Raw genomic sequence first — 18,479 nt, 5'->3', positions numbered from 1 at the left:
TGGGGGAAAGAAAAGTTAGTACAGTTTCGATGAAAGTACAAGAATTACAGTTCCATACTCCGGGGGTTAGGATGTCCATAGGTTGGGGTTCATGTTAACCCTAAACAGCCAAGACCATCAACAAGTAGGCCGCCAGAGTGCAGAGGACAAAGTTGCTGCAAAAATTAAAATAGATTCCTATAGAGACTGAGGGCACTGGGAATCAGGTCTGCCTGCAGGTAAGTACCCACATCTTTGGAGAGCATACCCTGGAGGTTTCGGACACCAACGTGGTGGGGTGGGGAGAGGGTCACAGGTCCGCACCAAACACCTTCAGCAGCAAAGGGACGGCCAAGTGCAGGGAGCAAAATTAGCGTCGGCTACCAATGCGTTTCAATAGGAGGACCTGGGGGGGGGGGTCACAAGCAGGCTGGGTCCAGGGGGTTGGTTCAGAGAAACCAAAGGCTGGGCAGTGAGGGCTGCCTGTGGCACACGTTGCTGCACTGGATGTCTAGTTCCTCAAGGCCAGGGGGCTGCAGGTGCAAGGTACCTTTACGCATCTGGTATCTTCGTCTAGATCCTTCACAGGCAGGGGAGTCCTAGGATTTAATCTGCAGGAGTCGCCTTTTTGTTGCAGGGGCTTTAGAAGATGGAGAAAGACCAGTGGGGCTGGGGCCAAATCAATTGGCGTATTAAGTCTTCTCTAGTAGGGGTCAGCTTAGCAGTCCTTTCTTCTTCAGGTCACCAGGACTTTTACGAGCTTGGTTCAGGGGAGCACTTAAGTCCCAGAATTAGGGGCGTTACAAGAGTCAGGGGGCAGTAGCTAATGGCTACTGTCCCAGAGGGTGACTACACCTTTCCGGTGTCCCCTCCCTATTGGTCCCTGTCCTCGAAAGCAAGATGGAGGATTTGACAAGGAGGGGTTGTAGGAAGTTGGCTCTGTATGCACTATTTCAAAGTAAGGAATAGTATGCAGAGTCCAAGGGTTCCCCTTAGAGGTAAGATAGTGGCCAAAAGAGATAATACTAATGCTCTCTTTTGTGGTAGTGTGGTCGAGCAGTAGGCTTATCAAAGGAGTAGTGTTAAGCATTTGTTGTACATACACACAGGCAATAAATGAGGAACACACACTCAGAGACAAATCCAGCCAATAGGTTTTGTTATAGAAAAATATATTTTCTTAGTTTATTTTAAGAACCGCAGGTTCAAATTCTACATGTAATATCTCATTTGAAAGGTATTGCAGGTAAGTACTTTAGGAACTTTGAATAATTACAGTAGCATATATACTTTTCACATAAAACACAAATAGCTGTTTTAAAAGTGGATACAGTGCAATTTTCACAGTTCCTGGGGGAGGTAAAGTATTGTTAGTTTTAGCAGGTAAGTAAATTACCTACAGGGTTCAGTTTTGGGTCCAAGGTAGCCCACTGTTGGGGGTTCAGAGCAACCCCAAAGTTACCACACCAGCAGCTCAGGGCCGGTCAGGTGCAGAGGTCAAAGAGGTGCCCAAAACACATAGGCTTCAATGGAGAGAAGGGGGTGCCCCGGTTCCAGTCTGCCAGCAGGTAAGTACCCGCGTCTTCGGAGGGCAGACCAGGGGGGTTTTGTAGGGCACCGGGGGGGACACAAGTCCACACAGAAAGTACACCCTCAGCAGCGCGGGGGCGGCCGGGTGCAGTGTGCAAACAAGCGTCGGGTTCTCTGTAGGTTTCAATGGGAGACCAAGGGGTCTCTTCAGCGGTGCAGGCAGGCAAGGGGGGGGGCTCCTCGGGGTAGCCACCACCTGGGCAAGGGAGAGGGCCTCCTGGGGGTCACTGCTGCACAGAAGTTCCGATCCTTCAAGTGCTGGGGGCTGCGGGTGCAGGGTCTTTTCCAGCCGTCGGGAAATTAGAGTTCAGGCAGTCAAGGTCAGGGGGAGCCTCGGGATTCCCTCTGCAGGCGTCGCTGTGGGGGCTCATGGGGGACGACTTTGGTTACTCACGGTCTCTGAGTCACCGGAGGGTCCTCCCTGAGGTGTTGGTTCTCCACCAGTCGAGTCGGGGTCGTAGGGTGCAGTGTTGCAAGTCTCACGCTTCTTGCGGGGATTTGCAGGGGTCTTTAAATCTGCTCCTCTGTAACAAAGTTGCAGTTCTTTTGGAGCAGTGCCGCTGTCTTTGGGAGTTTCTTGTCTTTCTTGAAGCAGGGCAGTCCCCTGAGGATTCAGAGGTCGCTGGTCCTTTGGAAAGCGTCGCTGGAGCAGGTTTCTTTGGAAGGCAGGAGACAGGCCGGTAGGACTGGGGCCAAAGCGGTTGGTGTCTTCTGTTCTTCTTCTGCAGGGGTTTTTCAGCTCAGCAGTCCTCTTCCTCTTGTAGTTTCAGGAATCTAAATTCTTAGGTTCAGGGAAGCCCTTAAATACTAAATTTAAGGGCGTGTTCAGGTCTGGGGGGTTAGTAGCCAATGGCTACTAGCCCTGATGGTGGGTACACCCTCTTTGTGCCTCCTCCCAAGGGGAGGGGGTCACATTCCTATCCCTATTGGGGGAATCCTCCATCTGCAAGATGGAGGATTTCTAAAAGTCAGAGTCACCTTAGCTCAGGACACCTTAGGGGCTGTCCTGACTGGCCAGTGACGACTCCTTGTTTTTCTCATTATCTTTCCTGGACTTGCCGCCAAAAGTGGGGGCTGGGTCCAGGGGGCGGGCATCTCCACTAGCTGGAGTGCCCTGGGGCATTGTAACACGAAGCTTGAGCCTTTGAGGCTCACCGCTAGGTGTTACAGTTCCTGCAGCGGGGAGGTGTGAAGCATCTCCACCCAGAGCAGGCTTTTGTTTCTGTCCTCAGAGAGCACAAAGGCCCTCACCACATGGGGTCAGAAACTCGTCTCTCAGCAGCAGGCTGGCACAGACCAGTCAGTCCTGCACTGAACAATTGGGTAAAATACAGGGGGCATCTCTAAGATGCCCTCTGTGTGCATTTTTTAATAAATGCAACACTGGCATCAGTGTGGGTTTATTATTCTGAGAAGTTTGGTACCAAACTTCCCAGTTTTCAGTGTAGCCATTATGGAGCTGCGGAGTTCGTTTTTGACAGACTCCCAGCCCATATACTCTTATGGCTACCCTGCACTTACAATGTCTAAGGTTTTGCTTAGACACTGTAGGGGCACAGTGCTCATGCACATATGCCCTCACCTGTGGTATAGTGCACCCTGCCTTAGGGCTGTAAGGCCTGCTAGAGGGGTGACTTACCTATGCCACAGGCAGTGTGAGGTTGGCATGGCACCCTGAGGGGAGTGCCATGTCGACTTAGTCATTTTATCCCCACTAGCACACACAAGCTGGCAAGCAGTGTGTCTGTGCTGAGTAAGGGGTCCCCAGGGTGGTATAAGATATGCTGCAGCCCTTAGAGACCTTCCCTGGCATCAGGGCCCTTGGTACCAGGGGTACCAGTTACAAGGGACTTACCTGGATGCCAGGGTGTGCCAATTGTGGAAACAATGGTACATTTTAGGTGAAAGAACAATGGTGCTGGGGCCTGGTTAGCAGGGTCCCAGCACACTTCTCAGTCAAGTCAGTATCAGTATCAGGCAAAAAGTGGGGGGTAACTGCAACAGGGAGCCATTTCTTTACAGGGGTTCACTTCGCCTCTGGACACCTTAGTGGTGGTCCTAGCTTTAGTCGTCACTCCTCCTAGTTTTTCCTAATTTTCCTGCCAGACTTACTGCCAAAAGCGGGTCTTTGTCTGGGGAGCAGCATCTCCACTATCTGGAGTGCCCTGGGGCACTGTGAACAAGAGGCCTGAGCCTATGAGGTTCCTGCAGGGGGGAGCTGTGAAGCACATGCACTCTGTGCAGGTTTGTTTCTGGCCACAAAGCACAAAGGCTCTCGCCCCATGTGGTCAGCAACTTGTCTGGAAGTGGCAGGCACGGATCAGTCAGCCCTGCACTAGATGTTCGGCTAATATACAGGGAGCATCTCTAAGATGCCCTCTGGGTGCATTTTTCAATAAACCCAACACTGACATCAATGTGGGGTTATTGTGGTGAGAAGTTTAAAACAAACTTCCCAGACTTCAGTGAAGCCATCATGCAGCTGTGGAGTTCGTAATGACACTCCAAGTCGATGTACTTTATATAGTCACAATGCACTTACAATATCTACGAATTACTTAGACACTGTAGGGGTATATTGTGCATGCAGCTATGCCCTCAAATGTGGTATAGTGCACCCTGCCTCAGGGCTATAATGCCTGTTAGAGGGGTGACTGATCTAGGCCACAGGCAGTGGTTTGTGGGCATGGCACCCTGAGAGAGGTGCCATGTCAATGCAGGAAGTTGGCTCCGTATATACTAGCTCAAAGTGAGAGATAGTGTGCACAGAGTCCAAGGGGTCCCCTTAGAGGTTGATAGTGGCAAAAGTAGATAATTCCAATGCTCTATTTTGTAGTAGTGTGGTCGAGCAGTGGGCTTATCAGAGGGTAGTGTTAAGCATTTGTTGTACCCACACAGGCAATAAATGAGGAACACACACTCAAAGACTTACTCCAGGCCAATAGTTTTTATATAGAAAAATATATTTTCTTAATTTATTTTTAGAACCACAAGTTCAAGATTTGAAGTAAATACATAAAATGCAATGGCTAGCACAGATGATATGGTGGTGGAACTCAACCTTACCCCTTACCTGCATCGAGGGATGTCAGAGTTAAGGACTCTCTGTAAGCTAAATAATATAAAGACTGGGTCCAAACCTACCAAAGTAAAGCTCCAGGAGCTTTTGCCAGAGTTTGCAAAAGACCACCGATCTGAGGATAATCCTACAGAGGGGGAAGCTAGTGACCAGAAGGATGACTCCCACCCTCCTGTCCTAGTTAGGGAGAACAAGGTCCCTCAAACCCAGACTCCACAAGTGATAGTCAGAGATACTTGTTCTCCCAAAGGGGAGACCAGTAACTCTGGAAGCATTGAGGGCAGCCTCAATGAAAATGACCTCCTGTTAGCCAGGATGGCCAAAAGATTTGCTTTGGAGAGACAACTCCTAGCCATAGAGAGGGAAAAACAAGAGATGGGTTTAGCTCCCATCAATTGTGGAAGCAACATAAATAGGGTCAGAGAAAATTCTGACATGCTAAAAATCCCCAAAGTGATTCCAACAAAGTTGAAGATGGTGATATCACCAAATGGTTCACAGCTTTAGAGAGGGCTTGTGCAACCAGAAAAGTAAACAAATCTCACTGGAGTGCTCTCCTTTGGGAAATGCTCACTGGAAAGTGTAGGGATAGAATCCTCACACTCTCTGGAAAAGATGCAGAATCTTATGACCTCATGAAGGCTACCCTGATTGAGGGCTTTGGATTCTCAACTGAAGAGTACAGGATTAGGTTCAGGGGGCATAAAAATCCTCGAGCCAGACCTGGGTTGATTTTGTTGACTTCTCAGTCAAAACACTTGATGGTTGGGTTAATGGCAGTGGTGTAAATAATTATGATGGGCTGTATAACCTGTTTATGAAAAAACATATTTTAAGCATTTTTTTCAATTATAAAACTGCATCAGCATCTGATAGACCTAGGTCCATTTCTCCCCACGAATTGGGCAAGAAGGCATACCATTGGGTCAAGACTAGGGTGACCAAGACTCCCATAGGAGGTGACCAAAAGAAAGGGGTCACAAAACCTCCCCAGTGGAAGAGTGTTGAGACATCAAAGGGAAAAAGTAAAGAGTCTTCTACAGGCCCACCAAAACCTGCTCAGGAAGGTGGGTCCAAAGCCTCTTCACAATCCTCATTTGGGTATAAGGGTAAAAACTTTGATCCCCAAAAGGCCTGGTTTCACATCTCAGCATAGACACAAAACTGGAGACAAGGCCTGTCCCAAGAAAGGTCCCAAAACAAATACTACTCCAGTTACCACTGGAATAGCCAGACTCCAGATGGGATTAACAGTGTGCCAGAGCAAATCAGGGTTCACACTGAAGCTACATTTGTCTCAGAGGGTGGGGTGGATCTACCCACACTTGCTGCCTGGCCGCCTAACATGCAAAAATTACAGGCAGCAGCTCTTAATTAATGGGACTGGAGTAGAAGTCCTGAGGGATATAGGTGCCAGTGTCACTATGGTGACAAACTGGTTTCCCCAGGACAATACCTGGCTGGACAGGCATATCTGGTCACCAATGCTGACAATCGGACTAAAGTCCATCCCATGGCAATGGAAACATTAGAATGGGGAGGGGTCATTGGCCTGAAACAGGCAGTAGTCTCTTCTTCTACACCAGTAGAATGTCCGCTTGGAAATGATCTGGAGTCCTCAGTATGGGCTGAGGTAGAACTCAAAACCCATGCAGCCATGCTGGGTATCCCTGAACTGGTGTGTCTCAAGCCAAGGGCACAGTGCAGGGCTCAGGGTGAAAAAGAAGTGTTGGAGTCTGGGATAATGGCCCAACCTTCCAAGAGAAAAGGAAAGAAGACTGGGGAACCAGCTTTAACACAGCAAAAGAAACAGAATCTCTTCCCAGGAAGATGTTCTATTCCCTGAGGGAACTGAGTCCATGGAGCTGGAGCCATACTAGGTTGAGCTTTTTGGCCCAGGGGGACCCTCAAGGGAACAGCTGTGAAAGGGGCAAGAAACTTGTCCCTCTCTGAAGGCCTAAGACACCAAGCAGCTGAGCAAGAAAAAGGAAATATCAGTGGAACTCACAGGGTCTATTGGGTAGATGGACTCCTTTACAGTGAGGCAAGAGATCCCAAACCTGGTGCCACTAGGAGAGTGGTAGTGCCTCAGGAGGTTAGGGGGTTCATTCTGACCTTAGCCCATGACATTCCCCTTGCTGGGCATTTGGGACAAACCAAGACAGGGGAGAGGTTAGTCAACCATTTCTATTGGCCCAATATGTCCCAGAAAGTAAAGGAGTTTTGCACCTCCTGTGTCACCTGTCAAGCCAGTGGTAAGACAGGTGGTCATCCAAAGGCCCCCCTCATTCCACTTCCAGTGGTGGGGGTTCCCTTTGAAAGAGTGGGAGTGGATATAGTGGGTCCACTTGAACCTCCCACAGCCTCAAGGAATCAGTATATCCTAGTAGTAGTGGATCATGCTACTAGGTACCCTGAAGCAACCCCCCTTAGGTCCAATACTGCCCCTGCAGTAACCAAAGCACTCATAGGTATTTTTACCAGAGTGGGATTCCCTAAAGAGGTGGTTTCTGACAGAGGTACCAAATTCATGTCAGCTTACCTGAAACATACGTGGAATGAGTGTGGGGTGACTTACCAATTCACCACACCATACCATCCCATCCACAAACCAGTGGTCTTGTAGAAAGGTTTAACAAGACATTGAAGGGCATTATCATGGGGCTCCCTGAAAAACTGAAAAGGAGATGGGTTGTCCTCTTGCCTTGCCTCCTTTTCGCCTACAGAGAGGTGCCACTGAAGGGAGTAGGGTTTTACCCTTTTTAACCTCTGTTTGGCCATCCTGTTAGGGGACCACTAGCTCTTGTAAAAGAAGGCTGGGAGAGACCTCGCCATGAGCCTAAACAAGATGTGGTGGACTATGTACTAGGCCTACTTTCAAGGATGGCAAAGTACATGGAAAAGGCAAGCAAAAACCTTGAAGGCAGCCAACAGCTCCAGAATATGTGGTATGACCAAAAGGCTGCTATGGTTGAGTTTCAGCCAGGGCAGAAAGTCTGGGTTCTGGAGCCCATGGCTCCAAGGGCACTTCAGGACAAATGGAGTGGCCCTTACCCAGTGCTAGAAAAGAAGAGTCGGGTCACCTACCTGGTGGACCTAGGCACTAGCAGGACCCCCAAAAGGGTGATCCATGTTAATCATCTCAAACTCTTCTATGATAGGGCAGATGTAAACATGTTAATGGTTACAGATGAGGACTGTAAGGAAATGCCTCCTTGGCATGGTTGCCCCCTGACTTTTTGCCTTTGCTGATGCTATGTTTACAATTGAAAGTGTGCTGAGGCCTGCTAACCAGGCCCCAGCACCAGTGTTCTTTCCCTAACCTGTACTTTTGTATCCACAATTGGCAGACCCTGGCATCCAGATAAGTCCCTTGTAACTGGTACTTCTAGTACCAAGGGCCCTGAGGCCAAGGAAGGTCTCTAAGGGCTGCAGCATGTCTTATGCCACCCTGGAGACCTCTCACTCAGCACAGACACACCGCTTGCCAGCTTGTGTGTGCTAGTGAGAACAAAACGAGTAAGTCGACATGGCACTCCCCTCAGGGTGCCCTGCCAGCCTCTCACTGCCTATGCAGTATAGGTAAGACACCCCTCTAGCAGGCCTTACAGCCCTAAGGCAGGGTGCACTATACCATAGGTGAGGGTACCAGTGCATGAGCATGGTACCCCTACAGTGTCTAAACAAAACCTTAGACATTGTAAGTGCAGGGTAGCCATAAGAGTATATGGTCTGGGAGTCTGTCAAACACGAACTCCACAGCACCATAATGGCTACACTGAAAACTGGGAAGTTTGGTATCAAACTTCTCAGCACAATAAATGCACACTGATGCCAGTGTACATTTTATTGTAAAATACACCCCAGAGGGCACCTTAGAGGTGCCCCCTGAAACCTATCCGACTATCTGTGTAGGCTGACTGGTTCCAGCAGCCTGCCACACTAGAGACATGTTGCTGGCCCCATGGGGAGAGTGCCTTTGTCACTCTGAGGCCAGTAACAAAGCCTGCACTGGGTGGAGATGCTAACACCTCCCCCAGGCAGGAGCTGTAACACCTGGCGGTGAGCCTCAAAGGCTCACCCCTTTGTCACAGCCCAGCAGGGCACTCCAGCTTAGTGGAGTTGCCCGCCCCCTCCGGCCACGGCCCCCACTTTTGGCGGCAAGGCTGGAGGGAACAAAGAAAGCAACAAGGAGGAGTCACTGGCCAGTCAGGACAGCCCCTAAGGTGTCCTGAGCTGAGGTGACTCTGACTTTTAGAAATCCTCCATCTTGCAGATGGAGGATTCCCCCAATAGGGTTAGGATTGTGACCCCCTCCCCTTGGGAGGAGGCACAAAGAGGGTGTACCCACCCTCAGGGCTAGTAGCCATTGGCTACTAACCCCCCAGACCTAAACACGCCCTTAAATTTAGTATTTAAGGGCTACCCTGAACCCTAGAAAATCAGATTCCTGCAACTACAAGAAGAAGGACTGCCTAGCTGAAAAACCCCTGCAGAGGAAGACCAGAAGACGACAACTGCCTTGGCTCCAGAAACTCACCGGCCTGTCTCCTGCCTTCCAAAGATCCTGCTCCAGCGACGCCTTCCAAAGGGACCAGCGACCTCGACATCCTCTGAGGACTGCCCCGGCTTCGAAAAGACAAGAAACTCCCGAGGACAGCGGACCTGCTCCAAGAAAGGCTGCAACTTTGTTTCCAGCAGCTTTAAAGAACCCTGCAAGCTCCCCGCAAAAGGCGTGAGACTTGCAACACTGCACCCGGCGACCCCGACTCGGCTGGTGGCGATCCAACACCTCAGGAGGGACCCCAGGACTACTCTAAGACTGTGAGTACAAAAACCTGTCCCCCCTGAGCCCCCACAGCGCCGCCTGCAGAGGGAATCCCGAGGCTTCCCCTGACCGCGACTCTTTGAATCCTAAGTCCCGACACCTGGGAGAGACCCTGCACCCGCAGCCCCCAGGACCTGAAGGACCGGACTTTCACTGGAGGAGTGACCCCCAGGAGTCCCTCTCCCTTGCCCAAGTGGAGGTTTCCCCGAGGAACCCCCCCCTTGCCTGCCTGCAGCGCTGAAGAGATCCCTAGATCTCCCATTGACTTCCATTACAAACCCGACGCTTGTTTCTACACTGCACCCGGCCGCCCCCGCGCTGCTGAGGGTGAAATTTCTGTGTGGACTTGTGTCCCCCCCGGTGCCCTACAAAACCCCCCTGGTCTGCCCTCCGAAGACGCGGGTACTTACCTGCAAGCAGACCGGAACCGGGGCACCCCCTTCTCTCCATTCTAGCCTATGTGTTTTGGGCACCACTTTGAACTCTGCACCTGACCGGCCCTGAGCTGCTGGTGTGGTGACTTTGGGGTTGCTCTGAACCCCCAACGGTGGGCTACCTTGGACCAAGAACTGAACCCTGTAAGTGTCTTACTTACCTGGTAAAACTAACAAATACTTACCTCCCCTAGGAACTGTGAAAATTGCACTAAGTGTCCACTTTTAAAACAGCTATTTGTGAATAACTTGAAAAGTATACATGCAATTTTGATGATTTGAAGTTCCTAAAGTACTTACCTGCAATACCTTTCGAATGAACTATTACATGTAGAATTTGAACCTGTGGTTCTTAAAATAAACTAAGAAAAGATATTTTTCTATATAAAAACCTATTGGCTGGATTTGTCTCTGAGTGTGTGTACCTCATTTATTGTCTATGTGTATGTACAACAAATGCTTAACACTACTCCTTGGATAAGCCTACTGCTCGACCACACTACCACAAAATAGAGCATTAGTATTATCTATTTTTACCACTATTTTACCTCTAAGGGGAACCCTTGGACTCTGTGCATGCTATTCCTTACTTTGAAATAGCACATACAGAGCCAACTTCCTACATTGGTGGATCAGCGGTGGGGTACAAGACTTTGCATTTGCTGGACTACTCAGCCAATACCTGATCACACGACAAATTCCAAAATTGTCATTAGAAATTGATTTTTGCAATTTGAAAAGTTTTCTAAATTCTTAAAAGACCTGCTAGGGCCTTGTGTTAGATCCTGTTTAGCATTTCTTTTAGAGTTTAAAAGTTTGTAAAAGTTTGAATTAGATTCTAGAACCAGTTTTAGTTTCTTAAAAAGTATTCCAACTTTTAGAAGCATAATGTCTAGCACAGATGTGAATGTGGTGGAACTCGACACCACACCTTACCTCCATCTACAGATGAGAGAGCTAAGGTCACTCTGTAAACTAAAGAAAATAGCAATGGGCCCCAAACCTACCAAAGTACAGCTCCAGGAGCTTTTGGCAGAGTTTGAAAAGGCCAACCCCTCTGAGGATGGCAACTCAGAGGATGAAGATAGTGACTTGGAGGGAAATTCCCCCCCTCCAGTCCTACTTAGGGAGAGCAGGGCTTCTCAAGCCCTGACTCCACAAATAATAGTCAGAGATGCTGGTTCCCTCACAGGAGGGACCAACAACTCTGAAATCACTGAGGATAACTCCAGTGAAGAGGACATCCAGTTAGCCAGGATGGCCAAAAGATTGGCTTTGGAAAGACAGATCCTAGCCATAGAGAGGGAAAGACAAGAGATGGGCCTAGGACCCATCAATGGTGGCAGCAACATAAATAGGGTCAGAGATTCTCCTGACATGTTGAAAATCCCCAAAGGGATTGTAACTAAATATGAAGATGGTGATGACATCACCAAATGGTTCACAGCTTTTGAGAGGGCTTGTGTAACCAGAAAAGTGAACAGATCTCACTGGGGTGCTCTCCTTTGGGAAATGTTCACAGGAAAGTGTAGGGATAGACTCCTCACACTCTCTGGACAAGATGCAGAATCTTATGACCTCATGAAGGGTACCCTGATTGAGGGCTTTGGATTCTCCACTGAGGAGTACAGGATTAGGTTCAGGGGGGCTCAAAAATCCTCGAGCCAGACCTGGGTTGACTTTGTTGACTACTCAGTGAAAACACTAGATGGTTGGATTCAAGGCAGTGGTGTAAGTAATTATGATGGGCTGTACAATTTATTTGTGAAAGAACACCTGTTAAGTAATTGTTTCAATGATAAACTGCATCAGCATCTGGTAGACCTAGGACCAATTTCTCCCCAAGAATTGGGAAAGAAGGCGGACCATTGGGTCAAGACAAGGGTGTCCAAGACTTCAACAGGGGGTGACCAAAAGAAAGGGGTCACAAAGACTCCCCAGCAGAAGGGTGATGAGACAACCAAAACTAAAAATAGTAAAGAGTCTTCTACAGGCCCCCAAAAACCTGCACAGGAGGGTGGGCCCAGAGCCTCTTCACAAAACAATGGGTACAAGGGTAAAAACTTTGATCCCAAAAAGGCCTGGTGTCATAGCTGTAAACAGCATGGACACCAAACTGGAGACAAGGCCTGTCCCAAGAAAGGTTCCACTCCAAACTCCCATCCAGGTAACACTGGTATGGCTAGTCTCCAAGTGGGATCAACAGTGTGCCCAGAGCAAATCAGGGTCCACACTGAAGCTACTCTAGTTTCTGAGGGTGGGGTGGATTTAGCCACACTAGCTGTCTGGCCGCCTAACATGCAAAAATACAGACAGCAACTCTTAATTAATGGGACTAGAATAGAGGGCCTGAGGGATACAGGTGCCAGTGTCACCATGGTGACAGAGAAACTGGTTTCCCCTGGCCAATACCTGACTGGAAAAACTTACACAGTCACCAACGCTGACAATCAGAGAAAAGTACATCCCATGGCAATGGTTACTTTAGAATGGGGAGGGGTCAATGGCCTGAAGCAGGTGGTGGTCTCCTCAAATATCCCAGTGGACTGTCTGCTTGGAAATGACCTGGAGTCCTCAGCATGGGCTGAGGTAGAGCTAAAAACCCATGCAGCAATGCTGGGTATCCCTGAACTGGTGTGTGTGAAAACAAGAGCACAATGCAAGGCACAGGGTGAAAAAGTAGAGCTGGAGTCTGGAAAAATGGCCCAGCCTACCAAGAGAACAGGAAAGTCAGTTGGGAAACCAACTGCAACACAGCAAAAGAAAGGGAACCTCTCTTCTCAGGAAGAAGTTCTGCCCTCTGAGGGAACTGAGCCTTTGGAGCTTGAACCTTATCAGGTTGAGCTCTTAGGCCCAGGGGGACCCTCAAGGGAGGAGCTGTGTAAGGGACAAGAAACCTGTCCCTCTCTTGAAGGCCTTAGGCAGCAAGCTGCTGAAGAGTCCAAAGGCAAGAAAAATGGAACACATAGGGTCTATTGGGAAGATGGGCTCCTGTACACTGAGGCCAGAGACCCCAAACCTGGTGCCACTAGGAGAGTGGTAGTGCCTCAGCTGTTCAGAGAGTTCATCCTAACATTGGCCCATGACATTCCCTTTGCTGGACATTTGGGACAAACCAAGACGTGGGAGAGGTTAGTCAACCACTTCTACTGGCCCAATATGTCCAACATGGTTAAGGAGTTTTGCCTCTCCTGCCCCACCTGTCAAGCCAGTGGTAAGACAGGTGGGCATCCAAAGGCCCCCCTCATTCCACTTCCTGTGGTGGGGGTGCCCTTTGAAAGAGTGGGTGTGGACATAGTTGGTCCACTGGAACCTCCCACAGCCTCAGGAAATATGTATATCCTGGTAGTAGTGGATCATGCTACCAGGTATCCTGAAGCTATTCCCCTTAGGTCGACTACTGCCCCTGCAGTAGCCAAGGCCCTCATTGGTATCTTTACCAGAGTGGGTTTCCCTAAGGAGGTGGTGTCTGACAGAGGTACCAACTTCATGTCAGCATACCTAAAGCACATGTGGAATGAGTGTGGAGTGACTTATAAATTCACTACACCTTACCATCCACAAACTAATGGCTTAGTTGAGAGATTCAACAAGACATTAAAGGGCATGATCATGGGGCTCCCAGAAAAACTCAAAAGGAGATGGGATGTCCTCCTGCCATGTCTGCTTTTCGCTTACAGGGAGGTACCACAGAAGGGAGTAGGGTTCTCACCCTTTGAACTTCTGTTTGGTCATCCTGTAAGGGGACCACTTGCCCTGGTTAAAGAAGGCTGGGAGAGACCTCTCCATGAGCCTAAACAGGACATAGTGGACTATGTACTTGGCCTTCGCTCTAGAATGGCAGAGTACATGGAAAAGGCAACCAAAAACCTTGAGGCCAGCCAACAACTCCAGAAGTTTTGGTATGACCAAAAGGCTGCACTGGTTGAGTTCCAACCAGGGCAGAAAGTCTGGGTTCTGGAGCCTGTGGCTCCCAGGGCACTCCAGGACAAATGGAGTGGCCCTTACCCAGTGCTAGAGAGGAAGAGTCAGGTCACCTACCTGGTGGACCTGGGCACAAGCAGGAGCCCCAAGAGGGTGATCCATGTGAACCGCCTTAAGCTCTTCCATGACAGGGCTGATGTGAATCTGTTAATGGTAACAGATGAGGATCAGGAGGCAGAGAGTGAACCTCTCCCTGATCTTCTGTCATCAGACCCAAAAGATGGCACAGTAGATGGAGTGATCTACTCAGACACCCTCTCTGGCCAACAGCAGGCTGATTGTAGGAGAGTCCTACAACAGTTTCCTGAGCTTTTCTCCCTAACCCCTGGTCAGACACACCTGTGTACCCATGATGTGGACACAGGAGACAGCATGCCTGTCAAGAACAAAATCTTCAGACAGTCTGACCATGTTAAGGAAAGCATCAAGATGGAAGTCCACAAGATGCTGGAATTGGGAGTGATTGAGCGCTCTGACAGCCCCTGGGCTAGCCCAGTGGTCTTAGTCCCCAAACCTCACACCAAAGATGGAAAGAAAGAGATGAGGTTTTGTGTGGACTACAGAGGGCTCAACTCTGTCACCAAGACAGATGCCCATCCAATTCCAAGAGCTGATGAGCTCATTGATAAGTTAGGTGCTGCCAAATTTCTAAGTACCTTTGACTTGACAGCAGGGTACTGGCAAATAAAAATGGCACCTGGAGCAAAAGAAAAGACAGCATTCTCCACACCTGATGGGCATTATCAGTTTACTGTTATGCCCTTTGGTTTAAAGAATGCCCCTGCCACCTTCCAAAGGTTGGTGAATCAAGTCCTTGCTGGCTTGGAGTCCTTTAGCACAGCTTATCTTGATGATATTGCTGTCTTTAGCTCCACCTGGCAGGATCACCTGGTCCACCTGAAGAAGGTTTTGAAGGCTCTGCAATCTGCAGGCCTCTCTATCAAGGCATCCAAATGCCAGATAGGGCAGGGAACTGTGGTTTACTTGGGCCACCTTGTAGGTGGAGGCCAAGTTCAGCCACTCCAACCCAAGATCCAGACCATTCTGGACTGGGTAGCTCCAAAAACCCAGACTCAAGTCAGGGCATTCCTTGGCTTGACTGGGTATTACAGGAGGTTTGTGAAGGGATATGGATCCATTGTGACAGCCCTCACTGAACTCACCTCCAAGAAAATGCCCAAGAAAGTAAACTGGACTGTGGACTGCCAACAGGCCTTTGACACCCTGAAACAGGCAATGTGCTCAGCACCAGTTCTCAAAGCTCCAGATTATTCTAAGCAGTTCATTGTGCAGACAGATGCCTCTGAACATGGGATAGGGGCAGTTTTGTCCCAAACAAATGATGATGGCCTTGACCAGCCTGTTGCTTTCATTAGCAGGAGGTTACTCCCCAGGGAGCAGCGTTGGAGTGCCATTGAGAGGGAGGCCTTTGCTGTGGTTTGGTCCCTGAAGAAGCTGAGACCATACCTCTTTGGGACTCACTTCCTAGTTCAAACCGACCACAGACCTCTCAAATGGCTGATGCAAATGAAAGGTGAAAATCCTAAACTGTTGAGGTGGTCCATCTCCCTACAGGGAATGGACTTTATAGTGGAACACAGACCTGGGACTGCCCATGCCAATGCAGATGGCCTTTCCAGGTTCTTCCACTTAGAAAATGAAGACTCTCTTGGGAAAGGTTAGTCTCATCCTCTTTCGTTTGGGGGGGGGTTGTGTAAGGAAATGCCTCCTTGGCATGGTTGCCCCCTGACTTTTTGCCTTTGCTGATGCTATGTTTACAATTGAAAGTGTGCTGAGGCCTGCTAACCAGGCCCCAGCACCAGTGTTCTTTCCCTAACCTGTACTTTTGTATCCACAATTGGCAGACCCTGGCATCCAGATAAGTCCCTTGTAACTGGTACTTCTAGTACCAAGGGCCCTGAGGCCAAGGAAGGTCTCTAAGGGCTGCAGCATGTCTTATGCCACCCTGGAGACCTCTCACTCAGCACAGACACACCGCTTGCCAGCTTGTGTGTGCTAGTGAGAACAAAACGAGTAAGTCGACATGGCACTCCCCTCAGGGTGCCCTGCCAGCCTCTCACTGCCTATGCAGTATAGGTAAGACACCCCTCTAGCAGGCCTTACAGCCCTAAGGCAGGGTGCACTATACCATAGGTGAGGGTACCAGTGCATGAGCATGGTACCCCTACAGTGTCTAAACAAAACCTTAGACATTGTAAGTGCAGGGTAGCCATAAGAGTATATGGTCTGGGAGTCTGTCAAACACGAACTCCACAGCACCATAATGGCTACACTGAAAACTGGGAAGTTTGGTATCAAACTTCTCAGCACAATAAATGCACACTGATGCCAGTGTACATTTTATTGTAAAATACACCCCAGAGGGCACCTTAGAGGTGCCCCCTGAAACCTATCCGACTATCTGTGTAGGCTGACTGGTTCCAGCAGCCTGCCACACTAGAGACATGTTGCTGGCCCCATGGGGAGAGTGCCTTTGTCACTCTGAGGCCAGTAACAAAGCCTGCACTGGGTGGAGATGCTAACACCTCCCCCAGGCAGGAGCTGTAACACCTGGCGGTGAGCCTCAAAGGCTCACCCCTTTGTCACAGCCCAGCAGGGCACTCCAGCTTAGTGGAGTTGCCCGCCCCCTCCGGCCACGGCCCCCACTTTTGGCGGCAAGGCTGGAGGGAACAAAGAAAGCAACAAGGAGGAGTCACTGGCCAGTCAGGACAGCCCCTAAGGTGTCCTGAGCTGAGGTGACTCTGACTTTTAGAAATCCTCCATCTTGCAGATGGAGGATTCCCCCAATAGGGTTAGGATTGTGACCCCCTCCCCTTGGGAGGAGGCACAAAGAGGGTGTACCCACCCTCAGGGCTAGTAGCCATTGGCTACTAACCCCCCAGACCTAAACACGCCCTTAAATTTAGTATTTAAGGGCTACCCTGAACCCTAGAAAATCAGATTCCTGCAACTACAAGAAGAAGGACTGCCTAGCTGAAAAACCCCTGCAGAGGAAGACCAGAAGACGACAACTGCCTTGGCTCCAGAAACTCACCGGCCTGTCTCCTGCCTTCCAAAGATCCTGCTCCAGCGACGCCTTCCAAAGGGACCAGCGACCTCGACATCCTCTGAGGACTGCCCCGGCTTCGAAAAGACAAGAAACTCCCGAGGACAGCGGACCTGCTCCAAGAAAGGCTGCAACTTTGTTTCCAGCAGCTTTAAAGAACCCTGCAAGCTCCCCGCAAAAGGCGTGAGACTTGCAACACTGCACCCGGCGACCCCGACTCGGCTGGTGGCGATCCAACACCTCAGGAGGGACCCCAGGACTACTCTAAGACTGTGAGTACAAAAACCTGTCCCCCCTGAGCCCCCACAGCGCCGCCTGCAGAGGGAATCCCGAGGCTTCCCCTGACCGCGACTCTTTGAATCCTAAGTCCCGACACCTGGGAGAGACCCTGCACCCGCAGCCCCCAGGACCTGAAGGACCGGACTTTCACTGGAGGAGTGACCCCCAGGAGTCCCTCTCCCTTGCCCAAGTGGAGGTTTCCCCGAGGAACCCCCCCCTTGCCTGCCTGCAGCGCTGAAGAGATCCCTAGATCTCCCATTGACTTCCATTACAAACCCGACGCTTGTTTCTACACTGCACCCGGCCGCCCCCGCGCTGCTGAGGGTGAAATTTCTGTGTGGACTTGTGTCCCCCCCGGTGCCCTACAAAACCCCCCTGGTCTGCCCTCCGAAGACGCGGGTACTTACCTGCAAGCAGACCGGAACCGGGGCACCCCCTTCTCTCCATTCTAGCCTATGTGTTTTGGGCACCACTTTGAACTCTGCACCTGACCGGCCCTGAGCTGCTGGTGTGGTGACTTTGGGGTTGCTCTGAACCCCCAACGGTGGGCTACCTTGGACCAAGAACTGAACCCTGTAAGTGTCTTACTTACCTGGTAAAACTAACAAATACTTACCTCCCCTAGGAACTGTGAAAATTGCACTAAGTGTCCACTTTTAAAACAGCTATTTGTGAATAACTTGAAAAGTATACATGCAATTTTGATGATTTGAAGTTCCTAAAGTACTTACCTGCAATACCTTTCGAATGAACTATTACATGTAGAATTTGAACCTGTGGTTCTTAAAATAAACTAAGAAAAGATATTTTTCTATATAAAAACCTATTGGCTGGATTTGTCTCTGAGTGTGTGTACCTCATTTATTGTCTATGTGTATGTACAACAAATGCTTAACACTACTCCTTGGATAAGCCTACTGCTCGACCACACTACCACAAAATAGAGCATTAGTATTATCTATTTTTACCACTATTTTACCTCTAAGGGGAACCCTTGGACTCTGTGCATGCTATTCCTTACTTTGAAATAGCACATACAGAGCCAACTTCCTACAAGGACTAAGAAGCAGAGAGTGAACCTCTCCCTGATCTCCTCTCCACTGACCTAAGGATGGCACAGTAGATGGAGTGATCTATTCAGACACCCTCTCTGGCCAACAGCAGGCTGACTGCAGGCACGTCCTCCAGCAGTTTGCTGAGCTCTTTTCTTTAACCCCTGGTCAGACACACCTGTGTACC

At 49.7% G+C, this 18,479-nt stretch overlaps 1 protein-coding gene across 2 annotated transcripts in view; it reads right to left on the bottom strand.

Moving 5' to 3' along the window:
• The window catches only part of DYNC1H1 (dynein cytoplasmic 1 heavy chain 1), a 916,572-nt gene that overhangs the window by 545,678 nt on the left and 352,415 nt on the right, over window positions 1-18,479 (bottom strand). The window lies entirely within an intron of this gene.

This window comes from Pleurodeles waltl, chromosome 9 (assembly GCF_031143425.1).
Source record: "Pleurodeles waltl isolate 20211129_DDA chromosome 9, aPleWal1.hap1.20221129, whole genome shotgun sequence".
Taxonomy (NCBI): domain Eukaryota; kingdom Metazoa; phylum Chordata; class Amphibia; order Caudata; family Salamandridae; genus Pleurodeles; species Pleurodeles waltl.
The sequence above is the reverse complement of the archived record's forward strand: the minus strand, read 5'-3'. Positions and strand labels throughout refer to the sequence as shown.